At 40.8% G+C, this 17,674-nt stretch overlaps 1 protein-coding gene across 1 annotated transcript in view; it reads right to left on the minus strand.

Annotated features, from left to right (window-relative positions):
* Positions 1-17,191, minus strand: part of LOC126473345 (A-kinase anchor protein 1, mitochondrial) — a 272,499-nt gene extending 255,308 nt beyond the window's left edge. The window contains 1 exon segment of the mRNA XM_050100341.1: positions 16,899-17,191. The gene's annotated coding sequence lies outside the window, so the exon portion shown is untranslated.
* Between the last annotated feature and the right edge of the window lie 483 nt (positions 17,192-17,674).

Genomic DNA, 17,674 nt, shown 5'->3' on the forward strand with positions numbered 1-17,674 from the left:
GAACGTCTCTGCCCGTCTGGTTTTTTCGATATTCGAATTTGAAATGTGCGCTACAATCGAAAATCCCGCCAGTTGTGAGGTGCGGTCTGTGATACGGTTTTTGTTGGCAAAAAACCTACAGAAATTTATCGTGAACTGTACTAAGCGCACAGAAATAACAATGTGTGAATGTTCCGTCCGGGAATGGTGCATTCGGTTTAAAAATGGCCGAACCAACGTTCATGATGAAAAGAGTGAACGCCCGAGCATTGTTATTGACGATCTTGTCGCTAAAGTTGATGAAACGAGTCGTGAATCGTCGTTTCACAATAACGGAGCTTTTCGGTTCCTTTTCCACGAGCTTCACGGACTTTGTTGTTTGAAATTGTCACTCAAAAGCTAGGCTACCACAAATTTCGTGCACGATGGGTGCCCAAAATGCCTACAGAGCACCATAAAGAACAGCGAATGGGGATAACGCTGACATTTCTGGAGGCCTACCACAAACATGGTGATTCATTAATAGATCGAATCGTAACCGGTGACGAGACTTGGGTGAAACACGTCAATTGCGAGACAAAATTACAGTCCATGGAGTGGGGGCACACAGGGTTTCCCCGAAAACCAAGAAAATGTTTGCAAACCTTGTCAGCAAGGAAGCTGATGGCGACAGTGTTTTGGGATAGGCAAGGTGTGCTTCTTATTGATTTTCCCGAACGTGGAGCAACCATAAATTCTGCCCGGTACTGTCAAACTTTGCACAGCCCTAGATGAGCATTTCAAAACAAATGCCGAGGAAAGCTGACGTCCGAAATTTTGTTTTTACACGACAATGCCCGACCTCACACAGCAAACCGCGCTAAAGAATTCCTTGATTCATTCAAATGGGAAATTTTCCCTCATCCGACCTACAGCCCCGATCTTGCACCAAGCGACTTCCACTTGTTTACCAAGATGAAGAACTGGCTTGCAACGCAGCGCTTTGATGACAACGCGGGACTCCAGGCGGGCGTGACTCACTGGCTGAAGTCTCAGAAGGCACAATTTTACGACGAAGGTCTTTCAAAGCTTGTCCACCGCTATGATAAGTGCCTCGATGTGTTTGGTGACTATGTGGAAAAGTAATATGTCAGTCGCTCTTTCAGATGTATATAATAAAATGTATTTGTTGTACTTATTTTTTTTAATGCCAAAACGTTCCCTACTTTCTGAATAACCCTCGTGCTACGGGAGTCTGAATAGCCCTCGTACTACGGGAGTAATAAACGTATTCCGCACGACGACGTAAGGCAGTACTCGTCCCCACGGACCACACACAAACGCCACACACCCAAGGATTTCTCTTGAGGCGCTCCCAATGAAGGCTCTGGTTTAGAGAATGAGGTGATCTGTAACTAAAGCTTTGTGATGTTTAATACACAAATGAAACGTCGCTTCCAATCGCCCATTTTTTACAGCATTTCAGAGAAAATCTTGTGCAGTCGATTTCCGTTTGTGCTGTTTTCTATCATGTCAGTTCTGTATAAATTCTCGTAATATATCCATTCCAGCACTGGGAGACCGTGGGGCGGGGGGGGGGGGGGGACACGGACGACTACACGTACGAAAACTATTTTTTTCTTTTTCCACTGATAAATCTGCGAAAAAGACAGGAATTACGTAGAACTAGGCTGGCAGAGAACAGCATAAATGACGTAATCGAAAACGCGTAACCTGAATATGGAGATTTCTTTTTCAAAAATTAGAAACAAGTTTAAAGATGGATAGTTACGGTATTTTATTTGCGTATAAAATGTTTATACACTTTCTAGCACAACCTTGTGTTGAGATAATAAGGAGAATATGTGTATTACATGTCGTTTCGAGAGTATATCTGACAATCCAAACTGGCAATTACAGAAGACTATCGCCGGTTGCTTTATCGCTTCACTGCGTTTGTGATAAATCTGGTAGGGAGGCGTTCCTCCCCCGCCCCTTCGGTCTCCAATGATGTACACCAATCACTCTGAAGTAGCAGTCAGGCATCCTGTACGACTGTCACTCAAACTTTTGAGAGAGGAACACATTTTAATAATTTCGGAAACTTACTACTACCTTCTCAAAGTACTTTCCTTCAAGTTATAATAAACCAGTGATTTCTCTCTCAAACTAATAAGTAATCTACTACGATGTACAGGGTAACAATTATTAAGCTGTATGAAAAAAGATTAGTTACAAATTACCGCGTCCACTATCACTGCAGATATTCGGATTTAGGTTATGACATGTTCGATATGCCTACCATCATTGGTGGTGATGTGGCGCAGACGAATAGCGAAATTCTGCATGACCCGCTGAAGTGTCGGAACATAGATGCTGTCAATGACCTCCTGAGTGGCTGTTTTCAGATCAGCAATGGCTTTGGTGTTATTGCTGTACACCTTGTCTTTCATCTAGCTCCACAAAAAGGAGTCGCATGTGTTCAGATCCTGAGAATATGAAAGCCAATGAGGCCCATGCCAGTGGCCTCTGGATACCCCAGAATGCGATCCCCAAAGTGCTCCTCCACGGCATCAGACACACTTCCGCTTCGATGGCGTCGAGCTCCGTCTTGCATGAGCCAAATCTTATTGAAACTGGGTCACTTTGGGTAATGGGGATCAAATCTTCCAAAAACCTTCACGTACCGTTCGGTAGTGACCATTCCATCAAGGAATATCGCATCGATTATTCCGTGACTGGACACTGCACACCACGAGCCACCCACTGAGGGTGAAGAGACTTCTCGATCGCGAAATGCGGATTCTCAGTTCCACAAATGCGCCAATTTTGCTTATTGACGAACCCATACAAATGAAAGTGGCCGACAACAACAAGCCGCGTATGCAGCGCATACTAATTCCTATCATGATCCGCGGCCAACCCTGCAGCTAGAACGTCCTAACGTAAACCGTTTAGAAGTTATAGCTGTTTTATTTCATGTAGTTCAATAACTACCACCCCGTGTATCTTGTACTAGTAACTAAGAATTGGGCGTACTTCAGAAAATGGTTGTGTTTCTGGAAGCACTAAGAGAAGGCGCGTTGCACTGGTGAAAATAGTGTTACCAAGCCGTCCGTCTTTGACTGTCTCTTGAATTCTTGTAAAACGCTTAAGGGGATGTAAATAAGTACAGTGAGAACTCTAATCTGTGCAACTCCAACTGGTACACACATACAACACCACCAGTTAGAACATTGGACATTCCTGCTGACTTTTCGGATTTTAACTAATAATCATATCTGACACAAGTCCAAGGCCTCAGAGCCTTCTCTTTCTTAAAATGAAATGTGTGTGAATTCCTATGGGACCAAACTGCTGAGGTCATCGGTCCCTAGACTTGCACACTACTTAAACTAACTTACGCTAAGGACAACACCCGAGGGAGGACTCGAACCTCCGGCGGGAGTGGCCGTCCGATTCGTGACATGGCGCCTCTAACCGCGCGGCTCTCTTATTTAGGCGGTGTGATACCTACTGTTTATAAAATTTTCTGACATCATGGCTTTCGTGTACGATATTATGAACAGCCGCCCATGTAATCGGAATACACACTACGCTGGTACGCGAATCACGAGTCTTCAGTCGTTCGCCAAATACGAAACTTGTCTTTGTAGTGTTTGTCTGTGATTGCACATATGAACTTTCATTGCCTGCAATTTTTCCCATATCGAAAGACTACCATCGCGGTAAGCAAGTGATCCCAGAGTCCAGTGCAATCGCCCAAGCCATTGATTCATATTCAAACCCATCATGCGGAGCCGAATAATGGATGTCCCATAACCGAAATCAGTAAGGGTAGTGATTAACATCCCGGCAACGCCGTGGTTTAGAACCGTAGCACAAGTTAGACAAGGTTGGGGGGCAAAGAGCCCGCCTTGCTCCCACTTAAAAACTATTCCGGCGTTCGTCTCCAAGTTATTTGGAGAAACCACAGACAGCCTAAATCAGTACAGCTGGGCGGGGATTTGACGTCCACCCTACCGGACCTGTCAGTTATCTTCGACCTCTTCCTGTCGTTAAACTATGTAACAACACATAAGGCTGGTTTAAAGCCCAGGCGACACAAGCCTCTGCTCTGGAGCCCCTGCTATAAGACTCCTATACTGGGTGTATCATAATTAGTTGCGAAAACAACCCATTTCCACGCTGACATCAATGGTCCTGTCCATGATCTGTATTTAATATGAAGTGCATTTTGTAATTCTTTAAGCACGTATACGAAACTGTCAAACTATTGTTTCAACTGTTCAGTCGCTGAAATTTATGCAAGCAGGTAGAACAAAAATTTTCTACAGCCCTGTGAAATATAGTTAAAAGGAAACATGGTGGGTTCTTCTAATGGTGACAGAAATATTGCCTGTACTCTGTAAGTAGCTTCAGTAAGAATGATATGTTTTCGAAAGGTTGTGGAACTGACTTTTTCAAGTCTTTCTTGTTTGTTCCTTCGTGTCGAGAGTAGCTTGTCACTGATTCAACAACACAGTAGTGCATAAAAACTGCTCTGTCTTTAAAGAGAGAGGCAGTTTCTGACACACTGACTGGAAGAAACATAGCTGAAAATGACACAACGTATAAAAAATATATTATTAATGTAATGAAACCTTCCCTAACAAAAAAGCACACCAGAATAAACCTTTATAAGACGTTAGAGAGACCTGTGATTTGCTTTGACTGTGAAGCCTGGCAATAACAGCAAACTGTGCATAAAGACTAACAGCCCGTGAAATGAAATTCTTGGGACGAATAGCTGGGTACATCAAATGGGATATTAAAAGGAATGAAGATGTGTTGAAGGAACTTACACTACTGGGCATTAAAATTGCTACACCAAGAAGAAATGCAGATGATAAACGGGTATTCATTGGACAAATATATTATACTAGAACTGACATTTGATTACATTTTCACGCAATTTGGGTGCATAGATCCTGAGAAATCAGTACCCAGAACAACCACCTCTGGCCATAATAACGGCCTTGATACGCCTGGGCATTGAGTCAAACAGAGTTTGGATGGCGCGTACAGATACAGCTGCCCATGCAGCTTCAACACGATACCACATTTCATCAAGAGTAGTGACTGGCGTATTGTGACAAGCCAATTGCTCGGCCACCATTGATCAGACGTTTTCAGTTGGTGAGGGATCTGGAGAATGTGCTGGCCCGGGCAGCAGTCGAACATTTTCTGTATCCAGAAAGGCCCGTACAGGACTTGCAACATGCGGTCGTGCATTATCCTGCTGAAATGTAGGGTTTCACAGGGATCGAATGAAGGGTGGAGCCACGGGTCGTTAACACATCTGAAATGAAACGTCCACTGTTGAAAGTGCCGTCAATGCGAACAAGAGGTGACCGAGACGTGTAACCAATGGCGCCCCATACCATCACGCCGGGTGATACTCCAGTATGGCGATGACGAATACACGCTTCCAATGTGCGTTCACCGCGATGGCGCCAAACACGGATGCAACCACCATGATGCTGTAAACAGAACCTGGATTCATCCGAAAAAATGACATTTTGCTATTCGTGCACTCAGGTTCGTCGTTGAGTACACCATCGCAGGCGCTCCTATCTGTGATGCAGCGTCAAGGGTAACCGCAGCCATGGTCTCCGAGCTGATAGTCCATGCTGCTGCAAACGTAGTGTAACTGTTCGTGCAGATGGTTGTTGTCTTACAAACGTCCCCATCTGTTAACTCGGGGATCGAGACGTGGCTGCACGATCCGTTACAGCCATGCGGATAAGGTGCCTCTCATCTCGACTGGTAGTGATACGAGACCGTTGGGATTCACCACGGCGTTCCGTATTACCCTCCTGAACCCACCGATTCCATATTCTGCTGACAGTCATTGGATCTCGACCCACGCGAGCAGCAATGTCGCGATATGATAAACCGCAATCGCGATAGGCTACAATCCGACCTTTATCAAAGTCGGAATCGTGATGCTAGCCATTTCTCTTCCTTACACGAGGCTTCACAACAATGTTTCACCAGGCAACGCCGGTCATCTGCTGTTTGTGTATGAGAAATCGGTTGGAAACGTTCCTCATGTCAGCACGTTGTAGGTGTCGCCACTGGCGCCAACCTTGTGTGAATGCTCTGAAAATCTAATCATTTGCATATAACAGCATCTTCTTCCTGTCGGTTAAATTTCGCGTCTGTAGCACGTCCTCTTCGTGGGGTAGCAATTTTAATGGCCAGTAGTGTAAAATAGGGCCCATCACACCATTACGTTCAGAACTTCAAAAAGCTGGAGAAGACATCGAAAACAAATGAGTTCAAAGAGGATCCATGCTAACTACTACCCCAACAGTTTAATATAGCTAGGTGGACCAACAAAAAGTTGACAGGAGAACTTTTTGATGAGTCTCTTGACAGATCAAGGAGTCTAATACTTGGAAGGAAGTTTACATAGAGTCAAAGCTTTTTTGTGGTTAGACCATATAAAACAATGAATGGAAGACAGGAAAACAAGTAAAGTGAACAGTGAAAAAGTGGCCTGGAGTGGTTCTTGTAAACTAAGTTAGTTTTCAAAACTAAGTTCCAATCTTTCACACTGAATATTTATAATTGCATATATTATACATTTTATCTCATAACTGAGGCATGGATTTTCAATTTTGAAACCATTCAAAGAGAGTGGTTTATTGAACTATGAAGAGAGGTGTGTGGGGCATTGCCAGCAGACAGAGGAAAACAAATCTCAGAGACTAGATTTGACTGAAAGAAAATAAAATGGAAATGGGGAGGCCATATAGCCAAATTTACACAATTACTCTGCAATTCGGAATGAAGTGCTGGGAGAGAGTTAATCAAATCACCTTCAAACTGTGTCTTTACCGTTCCACACTCTAACAGTCCACGAGAAAAATGAACACTTAAATCTTTCTGTACGAGCCCTGATTACTCTTATTTTATTCAATGACTATTCCTCCCTATGTAGGTAGATGCCAACAAAATATTTTTTTAGTCAGAGGGGAAAGTGGGAGATCGAAATTTTGGGAAAAGATCCTGCTACAATGAAAAACGCTTGTTTTAATGACTGTCACCCCAATTTGCATATCATATCCATGACCCTCTCCCCCTATTTCACAGTAATACAACATGAGCTGCCCTTCTTTGAACTTTCTTGATGCCCAGTGTCAGTCATATCTTATGTTGATCCCACACCACACAGCAATACTCCTCAAGAGGACAGACAGAGTAGGCAGTCTCTTTAGTGTTGTGTCAATAAACTGTAGTCTTTGGTTCTTCCTCCAACAACATTATCTATGCGATCTTTCAGTTCCGTTATTCATGATTGTAATTCTTACGTATTTAGTTGAATTCACACCTTTAGTTTTGCATGATTTACTGTGCAACAAAAACTTAGCAGATTCCTTTTAATACTCATTCAGATGACTTCACACTGTTCATTATTTTTTGCAGCATATAGATATCTTGTGTAAATCATTTTGCAATTGTTTTTTATTGTCTAATGATTTTATGAGGTAATAAAAATGGCATAATCTACAAAATAATCTATGAGGGATACTCAGATTGTCTCCTAAATCATACACAGATTAAGAACAGCAGAGAATACATAACACTTCCTTGGGGGACACTACATATCACTTCTATTTTGCCCAATGACTTTCTGTCAACTACTACCTTTCTGACATCATGAATGGATGAAAAGATAAAGACTGAGGGCATTCTTTGCAGTATTTAAAGAAATACTTTAATTTCGCAGTGACGACCAAGTAGAATGGAAGTAGACAGCATTAGAAAAGATCCAAAGCAAAACATATTTATGGTTAAGGCCTTACATATTACATAGGTCTAGGAAAGTCTGGAGGAAGCCATTAACCAGTACTGGCCTGACAAGCTTACGTGGATCAGTTGCAAATGCTGCAACAAAAGAAAATTAGATTTGTAAAGAATAGTATTTGCACGATATGGTAAGCTTTCTGCCCAAATCTCAGATTTGAAAGAAATGCAACTAAGCACTTGAGGTATTTCTTCTAAATCTGATATATTTTGTATTTACAAGTGGAAATAATTTCAATGCATCAAGGTACAATATTTTAATTCTTTGAGTGTCTCAAAAACCACATTTTCAACACAGTGACGTGTGTCAGCTGGCGTCCACAGCAGAACCAGTCATCTGATGCCAAGTGACCACCAGGGGTCACAGCAGAGCATCATGCCTCTCTCCATGTGTCTGGCCTCATGGTGAAGCCTCTGTCACTATTAATTATCAAGTACAATGGATAATGATCAGCATCACAGTTTGTACTACAATATACATGTCATCTCTGTACTCTTACTTAGGTTTGCAATATACCACACAGTGGTAACTGCTACAGTTGAATAAACAAGTGAATCTTATAAGCTTTCCTCTGTAGCAGTATATGTGGCAATGCATCTAAGCAGAACTCATTCCATTGTCACATAACTCTACAATAGCTCACTGCAAGTTCTTATTTAAAAAGTTGTAAACACTTTGCAGTACCCTTCTTATAGATATGCAAATGTGTATTGCAAACAAGACCTGAACTTCTAAGACCAGCAAACTAATAGCAATTACAGCTGTGGGGCACTCCATGCAGAATGAGTAAGAACACTTGTATTCAAAAACATGTGAGCCACTTTGGTATCAATATGAATAATGCACTGAAAAATAACAAAGAAGTTGGAAAAGAAAACATGTTTTGGAGCACAGGTAAATATGTTTCTTGCTGAGAAATGTTTCTGTGGTGTGATACAGACATACTAGGTCCTTGTTTGTTGTTGAGTACTTTTAAATCTGTTAACATATGTAGGCCTATTATACATGCCAAGAGTGTGTGTCTGCATAGGAATGTTTCACCTGTTGGTTTCTTGTTTCACTGTTCAAATACAGTGTGACTCACCTCTTCAGAGAAGGGAATCAGTTGCAAGAACAGTTGAGACAGATATGGTGCTGGCAAGTGTTAGTTACATTTAACTTGAAAAATGTAAACATACAAAGTTTAATTTTTTGATACATCACTGATTATATTTTTTGTGTATGACGTAAGCTTCTTGCAGACTAGGTAGATGTGATTTTCTTTCGAAATCGTATACCAAGCAAGGTGGTTAGGAAGTTTCACTACACTGGACATGCACTTTGGAGGGGTGTGGTTCGTAACCCTTTTGGCCATACTGACTTGGATTTTTCATGGTTTCCCAAAGTAGGTAAGAAGAACACTGGGGTGGTTACACTGATAAAGCTGTGGCCGAGTTCCTGCCTTATTGTCACCAAATCATATCCTATTTTGTAAGTTTTATGTGAATATAATAGAGGGAAACATTCCATGTGGGAAAAATATATATATATATATACAAAGATGCTGTAACTTACCAAACGAGAGTAATTCATATACTACAAATAAAAATACAGAGTGTCCCTCTTAAACCTCCCTGATTTCAAAGACCCACGGAAAGAAACCACAGTAGATGCGACAATGAAAAATGCACCACATTGTAGATCATCTCAAAGAATTTATTTATTTATCATCAACACACCTTTACATGTGAACCATTTGTAGCACGAAGAATATCTCGTCTAGATTCAATTTATTGTAAAGTTCTTTGTAACATTTCCTCTGTTACTGTTGCAATTGCATTAGTGATACAATGTCGCAACGTAGGAATATCGTCCATTTTGGTCGCATACACGCGGGCTTCACGAGTCCCCACATGAAATCAAGCGTCGTAATGTCAGGTGAAAATGGTGGCCAGGCAATGGGTCCTCCCCATCCGGTTCAATGACTGGGAAATTTCCCATCCAGGAACTTGCAAACAGCCATTGACCATCGTGGCGGAGCTGCACCTTGTTGAAAAATGATGTAGGCTTGCAAGTCTTGTATCTGAGGGTACACAGATAGCTCCAACATGCCCAGATACACTGACCCATTCACTGTTTGTTTCGCAAAGAAGAACGGTCCAACAATCCTGTCGTGCATTAGCCTGCATCAGACATTTAGTTTAGGGCTATCACAAACACGTTCAATGACAATGTACAGATTTTGCGAATCCCAAATCTAAACATTATGCCTATCAAACCCTTCCTGATAGATGAAAGGTTGCCTCATCTGAGAATAAACATCTTTTCAGGAAGCTGGCATTCATATCAACACATTGCAGCATATCCGCAGCAAATTATTGTCAGCGTCAGATGTTGCAGAATTTGCACTTTGTAAGCACACATATGAAGACTCTGGTGAACTACACGATGCAGTGTTGATTGAGGTACATCAAGTCGCCTAGACGCTTGACGAACTGACTTACGTGGGCTTCTGAGAAACGTTTGTCTGACGTCCTCCACTGTCTTTTCTGAAATTCTGTAATGTGCACTGCCAGAATGTTTCAGAACATGTCCTGTTGCCAGAAACTTCCTATACCATTCCTTAATTGTTTTCACATCAGATGGATCACATTCATACACACGATGACAATTTCTTTGTACAGTAATCGGCGATTTATTTCTGCAAACCACACTACTGCTTGCGCACGCTGCTGTGGAGTTGTCATTTTCACATCATGCGACCATGTTGCACTCTGCCAACGATACTTGGCACTTCTGACATGGGAATATAAATGCTTTGAGATGCTCTACAATGTGGTGCATTTTTCACTGTTGTATCTACAGTGGTTTTTCTCTCCTGGGTCCTTGAAATCAACGAGGTTTGAATGGAATGCCCTGTATATAGGCCTATCTTTCCTTTACAGAGCAATATTTGACAAACAAATTTCCTGCTCAACATTTTACTAATATTTTTTACTCATTGCTTTGAGTTGTTTAGATTAATCATCTCATGGCACTAAGATATAAGAAATGAGTTTTTACTGTCATTTGAAACAGAGAGGATGGTGTAGCAGACTGGGAGGTGTGGCACATAGACAGGTGAAGAACATGTTCTACTGACTTGACAGAGCTGCTTAAACAAGTCAGAATGCTAGGCTGAAATGTTACATAACTGAACCAAAGCTTTTGGTATTAACTAATTTCAGTTTACTCGAGTTGGGTAAATAAAGGGGTATTAATGTTATAAAAGAAGCTCATTAACTAACCTTTCTCATTCCACACCTACTGAGTTGTTTCAACAAATGTGTGTTACAACAAAGTAAAAATTAATGAAACGTGCCATAATTTCACATTTCAATTTGGAGGCTTACCACTTGAGAAGTTCCAGAGCAGCAGAACTATCACAATTTCTACATAAAATGTCTACTTCTGTGGAATGAATAAAGTAAGAAGTTCTACCGTCTCTCAATGGAGAATAAAATCTCAGTACGAGGGATTCAGCTGCACAAGGATGGGGTAAGGGAAGATGAGAGGGCATGTCACAAACTATTTACGTAACCAAACAGAAAAATGTCTCATCACCACTAATTGAGCAACATATCACAAGATTTATAAAATGAAAGTTGATAATAGTGAGGGGATAGAATATGAGAATTTCTGTCAAGACAGTATTTACACTAGAAGCAATTTCGTGTGCAAAAGTTCATGAACATATGTCCTGTTACATCTAGTCTACAAACAACCACCTGGACGTCTAATCAAGCAACAAACAATACATTGGGAAGCACAAGTCTATTTGATTATAAGTTTTATTTTGTACTTCACTTTTCTGAACAACATTGTTTTCCATTAATTATATTACATTACCTACAGTTCTGCCGTGTTTTGTATAGATGTCTTTATTTACACTGCTGCTCTTACTTACTTGCTATATGTTTTAATCACAGAATCAGTGTAGATGGTGCTATTATACACAACTGCTTGTGTGTGGCATACTATAAAATTACACTAAATTGTAATATTAATGATCAACTTTTGACGTGTGTGCTGAAGTACAGTATATTTGCTACTAACAGAAATCAAACTATTTTTTCGTTCTTTTTATTATCTGCACTTAACATTGTTAGCCAACTCTTTCATATCATCAGCTTCCCATGTTCCTCACCTAAGATTGAAAGATAATCACAGACAACATAAACAACCTCCACTGAAACTTGCAACTACAATGGTGGCCATAGTAAATAGTACATTTTTCAGTTGGTCACATTGCTAAGATGGAGATGTGATCATACCATCTACCACATCTTATCAGACCCATATAATATGCCATTCAGTTCAGTATGGAATATAAGCCAGAGCAGGTGCTTAGCGTTACAGCTGTACTGCGTGCAGTGAGCCCTGTAAGAGACCGCCATTTTCATGTTCCATACAGGAGGAAACAACAAGGTGTGAGATAGGTTCTGTAACCAATATGAAGCATAAGGGATCTCAAATGACAGTTTGAATGCCGGAAAATATCAGGCTAGTTTGTGCAGCCCTGCACCAAAGCCCATAGCAATCCGCCCATCACAATTTCAGAACGTTACAAATTCCTCAAAGAAGCTGCAAGTGGCTCAACAGTTACAGCCGGGAGATAAAGTGAGTACGTGCAATTTCTGCACCTCGGCTAACACTCGGGCACAAACCCCAACTCAGCCCTGGATTGTCATCGTCTAGTGTGCTATCCAAGTCCAATGGAACTGTTAGGCCAGATTTTTTTTAAGTCAAAAATAGCTGGCTGGCGAGTGTCAATTTCAAGTGGTATGCTGCTATTATTAAATAATTTCTTCATTGCACAGTTGCAGGGACATCACTGTCTTAATACAATAGGGTTTCAGCAAGATATGACTACAGCCCATAGAGCCCGTAGTTCAATGACTACACTGAGGTGCCACTTCCCACATTGATTACTCTCACAATTCGGTGATATCCTACAGCTAGCATGATCACCTGATCTTTCAGATTCTGATTTTTTTGGCCATCTCAAGAACAATTAGTTTTTCATCCCCCCCCCCCCCCCCCCCCCCCCCCCCGATGGAAACTCGACAACTCTGACGAGTTGAAAGCTGCAATCTAGAAAGAGAGAGAGAGCAGTTGTTCCTCAAGAAATGACTGAGAACCTAATGAGAAGCTTTAACCATGCATCACCAAACCATTTGTGCATTGTAATTTTTAAGTATAAACTTGTTTTTGACTTTTCTCTAATGGCAGTGTGGGTTACTGTGTCATATTGGACACCCCACCTCTAACACCCTGCCCCCGAAATCTTGGTTGCAGTGACGAACTGGAGCAGAGCCCGAGGACTAGGTTAGGCAGAAAGGTGATCATTTGGTTGATAGATGGCAAAGCAAACAAATGTCAAAGCCAAATAAAGATTATGGTAACAGACTGACCTGTAGCGTAGCCTAGTATTTATAATCATGACACATTTAAATGCAAGTTGCTATATTTAATGCACTTTTCATTACAAAAATTGAAACTGCGCGGTAAATTCAGAAGACGTTCATTACATAATGGCCAAGTCTCCAATGAGTATTTTGATGAATATTATATACAAGGGGTGATCAGGAACTAGAGTTAGAAGGCCGATATTCCTGGAGATTCATCTGTTATGGAGGAATTAGTAGTGTGCAGTAATTCTGATACATGCTCTGGCAACTTTGCAGAGTTTCAGCCAACACCTACAGTGCTACTTGCAAGGATGCACAAATGACGACTCATTTGGAAATATGGTCTTGCAAAGAAATCCGCTCAGTTATTCGATTTCTATGAGCTAAACATATAACTGCAGCGGAAACTGTCAAGCAGCTGGTAGGGGTTTACAGAGATACTAAGTTCTCATCAGCATTTTGCAGAAGGGTGTCTAAGTCTGTGCCTGATACAGAAGATGTCATCAAGGAGGCTCACAGTGGCTGACCCAGCACATCAACTGATTTGAACACACCTCACATGGAGGAGCTGATTCAGGACAACTGGAGGATCTCATTACAGCACATGGCGGTAGAATTGGGAATGTCATTTGGAAATATTCATCACACTGTTCACGACAGTCTGCAATATTTGGAGTTTGTTCCTGATGGGTTCCACAAAATCTGTCCAACCAACACAAGGAGAAGCATATGAGGGGGCCAAGTCTGCAACTTTTGCAATTGTTCACCACAAAAGGGAGTAGTTTTCCTCATGACATCACAGGTGATGAAACATGATCCACCAGTACAACCCCAGCAGTAAGTGGTCATCAATGGAGTGCAAACACCCCACCTCTCCAAAGACAAGGGAGTTTAAGGCGACACCATCTGCTGGAAAGTTTATGACCACAATGTTTTGGGACAGTGCAGGTGTCATACTGATGGAGTTTTTGGAAGGAAGGCAGACAGACAGTAACCACAGACCAATACTGCGAGACCTTGACACAACTGTGTGAAGCAATCGGGAGGAAATGGCCAGGACTTCTCACTGAGGGCATGATCTTTCTTCACAATGACATGTGACCTCATATGGCCAAGAAGACCACTACGCTGTTGAAGCAGTTTCACGATACATCATGTACCATCCTCCTTACAGTCCAGACCTTGCTCAAAGCAACTTTCCCATTTTTTCCTCACTTGAAGGACCACCTAGGAGGCTGATGATTAGCTTCAGATGAGGTGGTGAAACACTTTGTGACAACATGACAGAACAAGCATAGACAGGATATTTACCAGGAGGCTATATTCAAACTCATCCCATGAAGTGACATGCCTAACCTATATGGACAATAAGGTGAGAAATAACCTAATGTATGTATTATAAGTCGGCTGTCTCGGTTGAATGAAATAAAAGGTACATGTTTCACTACAGGCTTTGAAACCTTAGTTTCTGTTCACCCCTTCTACATATATCCCACATAAATTATGAAAATTGCAAGTCGGGCCCCACTATAACTTTTACTGCAAAGTGTATAGAACAGTTATAGATAAGTTATATTGGTATAAATATAGGCTACATCTCACAACAGCCATATGAAAACATACTAATTTCCATGGGCCACCATGTATTTTCTGCATTATATCAGTCAAGCCATGTGTCTTTCTATGATTGCCACTGTTACATTCAAGTTCTATATCCACTGACATTGCCTTTAAAGAGTCATTCCATTGATACCACTGATATGTTTATGACTGGGTTCAACCTGTGTAAGATCATTATATGTTGTTCCAGAATGTTAATTCCGCCTCATATTTTGACTTGATAATAACAGATATTATGGCACTAGACAGTGTTTCAAGATGTACCAAAACTTGTTTTGTGGAGTGAATTCTAACCAATTAGCAGTTTTGAGTTCATTATACTGAAATATGTCATTAGCTGTAATACAGATCCCTGACCACAAATCATCTTTATTAACAGAACTGAAACAAGTATCAAAACTATGATTAACCTACACCAGAAATATTAACCACTACAATGGTACCCTCATAATAATTTGTAATAGTCCTAAACTGTGTGGCTGTAAATCAGTAAACTATGTGTCAAAGCCATAATTGACACACTTGTGTACAGTCTAATTGCTCTAAAGCTTTTGCCTTTCTGAGTACACAATACATCCAAAAATACTTTGCATGGTGAATATCCAGGTGTAGAAGAACTGTTTGGATTACATACTCATGCGACAGACTACTGACCACGCGGACTGTTGCTTAAACTGCAGGAAACCAAGCACATACCATTTGCAAGAACTCTGCATACAGGTGGATTATCAGGAAGAAGATAGATTGAGGGATGAAGGTGAAACTTTATCTGTGTCTAACAATCCAAACTTTTATTTTATACTGATCATAAGTTTTAATCGATAACTCGGAACTCTGAGGTGAAGGTGTTAAGGGCTAACAAGAACACAAACACTCTGCTGTAGCAGTGTCTATAAGTTTATTTATATGTTATGTCTGGTATGTTAGAAAAGAATGTTTCTTCACAGTAATAATTTTTTTTCCATTATCAGTATGTTTTAAGTTTATGCTTTGGCACACACTGCTGAGCTATCTCAACCAAAACATTTGTCAAGCTAAGATCAAATTTACAACTCTGGCATACTTATTCCCCAGCAAAATAGGTCTATGGTGTCAAAGATCTTGTGTTCTATTACTGACAACTTGCGACCCACTACTCCCTACGATACTACATTGCGCAACTAACAAGGTTTTCCTGAACATAAATATCACACACTTTATGGGGTAGGATAGAGTGTGTGTACGTGTGTGTTCCGATGCCACATTCTCTCGCGCAAGTAATATGTGAAATAGTGCTTTCATGTTTTTATTATTTTTATGACAACGGTAGCAAAATACACATTTGACAACAAATGAAAGTAGATTTAACTGCTGCAAAGATCTGCAACGGAAATATAAATGCCAGAAATAAAAGCTAATGGAACAAAAAGAAAACTGTCTTGGTTTTTTTTTTTGGATACTCTTTAAAGGGTTCGCGCTCTGTTCTTTCTAAGTTAGCTACGTACTAATGTTACAAAATTCTGTGTTGCATGCCTAATACATTCGAGCAAGACCACATTCATTTCGACGCGTACAGCATATTTATTCTTCTCTTGGTTATCGAATTTTTTTAAGGTAAGGTTATCACCCACCACACCACGTCGCAAGCAGAAACTGCCATATGCGATAGTAAACAAGCACTACTCTCCCAAATCATTTACTCATATTCTGTATCACTTTAACACTCTACAATGAAATTACGTATTTATTAATCGCGAAAAATCATAATGGAATGACATCGGAACAGATAAACGTCAATGTTGACGAAAGCTTTGGCATGTGACGTAGCAAAGCAACAGACGCCACATCAGGTAAGACAACCCATTAAAGCTCTACAGACCGACAAATACGTTCACCAGACTAACAATACTAAGAGCCACACAAGTATACTTAAATGACATTAACACAGCGAACTTCCTGGGAAAACGTTTCCTAATTATTTCGACTTTAATGCAACAGATGACGCTTAAACATGAACTAATGTAACAAAACAAAATCGTCGTAGGGAATCTTATTACCTTGCTCAATAGTTCAGCTTGCACTTAACAATTTCTTATGACAGTCGTCAATTTCGATCCAATATTCAAGGCAGATATGTGTACGTCCAGAGCAAACGGCGTATTTGGTATCCTATCCCACGTGCTACCACTCTGTTTTCCAGTACAGTCAATATGGCGTTCACCGGCACAGAATAAAAACGTAAATATACCCAAGGAGAATCTGAGAATACTACTTGGGTTATGAACACCACTTTCGAACTTTCATAAGGAGGTGATATTGTCAGACTGCACAGCTACCAATGCCTCCTTCTGCCTTTAAATATCAACGTTATTTTCACACATTTTTTGAAACTAAACAAACGATAAAGCTCTCAGGGCACTTCAGCTGAAGCTAGATAAAGCCCGCAAACTAACCAAAACGGCTGTTATTTCAAGGACCATTTCGTCCGCTGATGCAGTGTGACGCTTCGCAAAAGGTCTTTGATTGCAAACATTTGACGACAGAGAATTATTAGCTCGCTACACTGCATATTTATGGCGTAACAGACAACAGTTGACGAGTTGCTACTGACGACAGCAATACATCCAAACTACCACACGACACAGTACACACATTTTATGTGAAACAGCATTTTTCTTAGTCTGTACTACAAAACCTCGTCCCTGTAAGTCCTAGATATAAAGGCATTTGAAAATAAACCACAAATACATGAATCTCACGATTCTCCTCAAATGATGAAATGCAATGACATCTACAACACAGCTGTAGACTGACGTCATTACTAACACGCCTA

The sequence above is a fragment of the Schistocerca serialis genome, chromosome 4 (genome assembly GCF_023864345.2).
Source record: "Schistocerca serialis cubense isolate TAMUIC-IGC-003099 chromosome 4, iqSchSeri2.2, whole genome shotgun sequence".
NCBI classification, from domain to species: Eukaryota; Metazoa; Arthropoda; class Insecta; order Orthoptera; family Acrididae; genus Schistocerca; species Schistocerca serialis.